Consider the following 6,789-nt stretch of genomic DNA (forward strand, 5'->3'; position numbering starts at 1 on the left):
TATCCTGTTCTGTCTCATAGGTAAATTTAATGTCATCGTCCCAAAAGCGTGTCATTATTATAATTTTAAACGAATCATAAGTGCAAAAAAAGCTTTCGGAAATTCAGTTGGCATAAATTGGACATTTTGTAGACCCTAAAAACTACTTTTTTTGTTTAGTAAAAAACACCAACTTTTTGTCCCTAGAAAACGTGTGGGGGGTCCCACTGTAATTCTTTATAAAATTGCACTTGTTCTTACACTCAATGTAAAGGTAAAACAATGATTTGGCTCAAAACATGTTCATTTTTCACAGTCAATCATTACAATAACATGAGGCGTAAAAACATTTCGGTTGTACCAACTTTTTTTTTCATGACCTATTATTTCAGTGACAAAATATACGATTTTGACCATTCCAACTCCATTAAAGGTTTTCGAGTATGTTCTACAACTTACTGATTGAAACGTTTCGTCTAACACCTAGCGTTCAAAGAGCGGAAAACAGTTTCCAGTGGAATTTCAGCTTACTATCTTATATAGCATCGGGTGCTCATCGAATTAACCATATCTGAATTTTATGAAAAATTCCTTCAAAAGAACTACTCAGGATATTAAGTAAAAAACGTAAACTATGTATCAAATGTCAGTTTTTCTTATTGAAATATAGTATTTAAACTCAAAAATGTTATTAACAAGCAATACTTAAATTAATACAGGGTGTTTTGAATTGTCTGACTGCGCATTTTTTTCTGAAATTGCAAAAGATAGAGTGGAAAAATTTTCAGGGTATTATTTCTAGAGTGGGATCGCTTTAAATCCTAAATTTCAGAAAAATCGGAAATAATTTCGGGTTTTGGTAAAAACGTTTGAATGAGAAAGTTGTAGAAAGCTGTCGGAAATGTTCCAAGAAATTGGTTTCGTTGGAAAAGAACACTTTTTCCAGAAGATAAGAGCTGATGAATAAAAACAAGCTGTCCATAGGGGCCAATAGCCTTCACAATTTTGTACGTATTTCAGATTGTTCTTTTGTGGTAGGCTTCGTTGGTACGCGATAGTAGAATCTCGCCCAGTCATATAAAGAAGTCTTTTCCCGTTAACCAGGGCCATAAGGATATATATTATCATCCAGATGTTTCATTAATATATCTGCGCTCTCGGGGCCACTCTCTTTTAGGGATTTCAAATCTCTGAATCGCTGAAGTAAACGCTTTCATTGTTCCTTGGCAACGGTATTAATGAATACGAAAGTTAATGACTTTCCATACAAATGCTGAAGGGTTAAACGATCTGCCGCCTCGTTACTGAAAACTTCTCAATGCGATATCTGATTTATCTTTTTTTGTAATGTACGAAGTTAAATAACGCGCAATAGACTATAAATTGGATGTCCATGATGATTTAAAACGCCAAAACCAGCGCATAGTTAGAATAATTAATGTGAGTTTCAACCAGTGATCTGGGAAGCGAGTATACTTTTTGGACGATTTCCCAGAGATAAGATGTCTTATAGTATTATCAATTTCAGTTAGCTTCTCTAAGCTAATAACATCTAGAGTCTAGAGGAAATTTGAAACGGCAAATTGTTTAATTTGTGATAAATAGCATGAACTTATGATAAATAGATAAAAAGGGATGAAAATAATTATATCGAAATGTTAATAATAAAACTCACAAAACAAAGGATTTTAATCACGAATAGGGTGATTAAATCTGAATTAAAATACCATGAAAATGATTATCGTAATAAAACTGTTTAAACATGAGTAAATCACTAAAAAAGAAAATGATGAAATAAAAATTGGGTAACGATAATGACTAGGTAGAAGAAATTTAAAACGAATAGTAAATATTTTATGTTTTCTAGATACATTCCATTATTTTATTGGAAATCTAAAGTGTGACTTCATAAATGTCCCCGACTGTTCGACGAAAATATCATTGAAGTCCCCACAAATTAAATTCACGAGAAAATATAATTTTACGCGAAAAACAATAAAAGAACGCTAAACCAAACCAATAATATAATTATTGAAGTCCCCACAAATTAAAATTATTATTATTCATAATTTCAACCACATACACCTAAAGATGTGTGAAAATGTCCCCACTTATCCATTATTAAGGTAGTGAAAAACTCCCACTTGATATTAAATATTTTAAAAACACAAAGTTTTAAATATTCTAAGAAAATACCTATACTTTGTGTATCGCTAGAAATCGAATGTTTTTAAATGTCCCCGGATGTTGGATGTAAAGAACATGGATGTCCCCACATACCAAACTTAAAATCGTGGGTTAAAACAAATTGACACAAAAATCAATTATACGAAAACAAAATAATGCAATAAAATAAAAAACAATATACTAACTGTATATTTACTGGTATATCTATAGATATAAAGATAGATAAACCGAAAGTTATATCTTTATTTATATCTATAGATCTATCTATTTTTATATATTTAGGCATATTTATCTATAGATATATCTATAAGAAAATCAAAAGGCATATTTATAGATTTATCTATCTATCATGATCGTAATCCCGATCCATATCCTTATCTTTATATAAGAAATCAATAACGCATGAAGATATTATTTTAAGTCATATTTCATGAAATCAATAACGCATGAAGATTTCATTTTTATTTATAAATATATCTCCTTGAAGTATCTGCTACTTTCAATTGTTCCAAAAGTAGTTTGAATAAAACCGTAACACGCGAGTCTGCAATTTTTTTGACACCCGAACTCAATATTTCATTTTAAAAACAGACGCTTTAAACACCACATTGTTCGAAACCCCCTCTTCCACCATGAGTTATCAAACTAAAAAATAAGTGACATTTCAAACATTAAGTTTCAATAGTAGTTTTTATTGGCGACGATTATTATTTGTCTATCCCATAAACACAATATTGAAGTGCACGAACTTTTTTGTAGACTTCCATACACTCAGGAAGACATACTTTTAAGTTTTGTATGTGACAGTTAGGACGACATGCTTTTGCGGTTTTTTTTATGCAGTATCTAAAATACTCTGATGATACTCGGCACAAGCACCGAAATCGGCATTCATCTAAGTGACGATGACGGTCTTGACAGTCAGAGGGCATGAGGCAATCAGCGGTAAAATTTGTTTTTTGGCAATCTACGAGCTCGCATTGATGTATCGTTTGACGGTCGCACACTGAGTCCGAATAGATATAAATTATTACATTTTAAAAAATTAAATCAAACAAACTTTTTTGCATTAATACTAATTTTAAAAGTATTTTATGTTTTTTATAGTCCTGGCGCGCTTTCTTTGACTAGGTTTCTCCAAAAAAATTCCAATTTTAGGTAAAATATATAAATTAATATACATAGTGTACTCATTTCAAAAATAAATTGATTTAAAAAAAAAAAAAATATTTAGTTGGGACAAAACCTAAATCAGATTTTTTAGAGATTTTTATGTTCTTGGTAGGATCAACTTTTTGCTGGTGAATTTAATAGATTAGAGTTAGATCGCAATTTTGGTCAGCTGCGAATTTTTACTAGATATTCATATTTGTAAAAGTTAATTTTTAAATCTGCGAAACATTTGGTAGCAGCGTGAAAACTGAAATTTTAGTTTTTACGTAGCTTTGATCCAAAATGAAATCACAAACTATTTTTTCTTACAGTCTCCGAGTTTCTTCTTGCCATTGGCGTTAAGAAACAGATATTGGCCAGCCAAAAGGAATACCAAGCATTTAAATATCATTTCTGCAAAAAAAAGTAAAATCTTAATACTTGGAATGAAACTGAGAAACTTAAATTTTGTTACTCCGTGCCGGAACTGATTTTTAAAAAATACATTTGTTACCTTAGAACGATCTTTATGCAAAAGCCAAAAAAGATTACGAAAAGGATCAATGGAGTTAAGATCAAATCCGCACACCTCTTTGTTACGTTTAAAACTGCTTTCAAATAGACTTCTATTTATAATGATGCGCCACAAGAATGGCAAAACTATTTCCATAATATTAATTTTGAAATTTATGAAACCAATTGTCTGCTTTTTAAAAACGACAACGATATCGTTAATCAAGAAAATACAATGGCGATATAAACTTTCCAAAATATGTTACATTTCACAAATAACTCTTTTAATTGAATACGTAGAAAATCATCTCTTTCGATACGACTCGAAAAGAGTAAAAAGGGCAATAACGACGAAAAATAATGTTCTTTTGTTACGCCAATTTTTTTAAACTTGCGATGAAATGAATTAGAAGAGATTATTTTCATAGGCCGGTTATTTCTAAAGCTCATTATTGTGTTAATTTTTAAAATGCGTTTATATATCAAATGGAGCCGTAAGTTACCTTTGGTCAAATGAGATTGTTCAAGGTAATTTCGGTGACAATATAGAAGTGGGAGCCCGTAGACTGAAAAGTGAATAAGAAGCAGTCCATCCAAAAGGACCCACACAGGCCTAATTCGACTCGGGACTCGGGAAGTCAATTACCTTTGCTTTATATCTTTAACTGACATTATTAAACCTGCTCAAATAAATTGAAAAAAATCGATAATAAGAAATATGGTCCAGGCAAATTGTTAAGTTTCGTATAAAGTCTGGCGGGACTAAAATAGTGTGGTACGACTTGTTATGATGTATAATAAGCTAACCCTTTTTTTAATTTCGAGTGTTTTTAATCAAAAGATTTGGTCAGCCAACTCTGAGACGAAATTACCCCGATTTTCAATTGGTGCCAGGTTTTTATTTTTAAACCAACAATAATATTGCCAAATCGTTTAAAATAATTTCAGTTTCTGAATAGCGAAGCTCAAACTAATATTGCAAGTCATTCGGTCTAAGAAGCTCTTTTATAATCGTTGTCGAAGTTGGAGCGAGCCCGCGATCACTTCTTTAAAAGTGTGGAATGTCTTTGCTAGAGGCCCTTACAGTATATTTGGGTATCAAATGGATGACACGCAAAGATATCGCAAATTAATTGTACTTGTTGACTCACTTTAGTATGAACTCAGGCTGTTATGGGAAACATTACTGCAGGGATAAGAGAAATAAATATTTTCACGTTGAAAATAGCCGTTACTGAAATTTGCTTGTGTGAAACCATCCTATTTTCTCGGCTTGGTAGTGGCAGGTTTCAAACCAATGAAATTTCGTATAGTTGATTTAACTCTAAAAAAGATTTTCGAAATACAGGTGGCAGGAGGCCAATTTAAAAATATCATTGCTTTTTTAATTTTGTCTCGTTTGATATCTTGATCAGTCATGAATATTTAAAAAAAATTCTTCCCGGCTAATCGAGAGTGCGAATGTCGAAGTTAACGAACTATTGCTCTTGATCTTGATATAATAGTGGTAGCTTCTTACATTATAGTACAAAAAACGCCAATTTGAGATTTGATGACATTCGAGAAATTATGTTTCATATAATCGAGTTTAGTAGGTTTGTTTGCACACAACCAATAATTTGTGAATAGAGTAAGACGCTCAGAGATAAGAGAATAGATATTAAGCTCATATGTTATTTAACGAAAATTTCATAAAAGATTAGTTTCAAAAAAATATTTAGTTGGTAACATACGGATGATTAATGTAAAGAAATTAGTCTTGCCCACTTAAATTTGAGCTAATTCACAATGTTAGTTCAGATTCGGGTGTCTCTAAAATATTAAATAATTGGGCCATTGTGAAGAATAGACCTTAACTTTCTCGATTTTTAATAATTATAATACCTATAGTTTTTGTTAGAATAATAAATAATATAATTAGTATTTGGCCAACTTATATAATTATCTGCAAAATCAGATTTTAGCGGCTGGTTTCTAAAATAATAAGTGATATATCTATTGGTATATCTATACGTATTATGATATTTATTTATTTTAAAAGATATTGTATTATTTTGGCTATGTTTAGTTGATATTGGTGTAAAAATATATTTACACACGATTTTAATTTTTATATGTGGGGACCTCAATTCCAACATTCGGGGAATTTTTATCTAATGATTCAAAATATTGGGATATAATTAGAAAATGGAAAATTCGTGTTTAAAAAATATTTGCTTAAAAGTGGGGACTTTCACGATCTTCAGAATGGATATGTGGGGACATTTACACTCATCTTTATGGCAATGTTGTTAAAAATTTTAGTATGGTAACCACACTAAAATTTTTAGATCATGTGATATTACTTTTTGGGAAGCATGCATTAAGAAATCTCAATCGTGCTATTCCAAAGAATGTACCTCAACTTTAAATAATACGACAATACGTACGGCGTGGCGTACAATGTATATGTGTGAAATTGCCGGAGCTTTTTGAGATAGTAATGGAAGATGATAGTACAGAGTTAGGAAATTTATTATCTAAAATGTGGCTCCAAGCAATTGAAATAAACGAAGAAAGTTCAAAATCTGACGATTTCTTTATCGTCGTTATCACCATTGTAAATCGTATAAAATAAAAATTCCAACTTAGTATTCAGAATTTGTTATTGTCCATGGTTAAAAACTATAGTTAGTAATTTAAAAATAACCTAATAAAGGTTTTTAAATTCTAATCTCCATGTGTAATTATTTTATTTTTAAATTACTAACTTAGTATTCAGAAATAATTTTGAAATAGGCATTATCTCAATACAGTTTATCTCAGCTTTAACGTTAAGCTTTGGTAATAACAGTTACTTTTGGAAAATAGAAATGACCTAATCAGGTTATTAATCACGCGTAACCATTTCTAACTTCCCTATTGTAAATTGAATCTAAAAACCAGCTTTATGAAAAGAAACGCTACATCTGGAGATAA

The 6,789-nt window shown here is 30.8% G+C and overlaps 1 long non-coding RNA gene across 1 annotated transcript; it reads right to left on the bottom strand.

The window, feature by feature from the left end:
• Window positions 1-2,837: 2,837 nt before the first annotated feature.
• LOC149937512 (uncharacterized) lies at window positions 2,838-3,940 on the bottom strand. The gene is made up of 3 exons (XR_016482370.1): window positions 3,833-3,940; window positions 3,649-3,732; window positions 2,838-3,172 (listed from the first exon to the last, which is right to left on the bottom strand). It is a non-coding gene; the product is annotated as an uncharacterized LOC149937512 (long non-coding RNA).
• Between the last annotated feature and the right edge of the window lie 2,849 nt (window positions 3,941-6,789).

This window comes from Leiobunum rupestre, chromosome 7, assembly GCF_980474605.1.
Source record: "Leiobunum rupestre chromosome 7, qqLeiRupe1.1.hap1, whole genome shotgun sequence".
Lineage (NCBI taxonomy): Eukaryota > Metazoa > Arthropoda > Arachnida > Opiliones > Sclerosomatidae > Leiobunum > Leiobunum rupestre.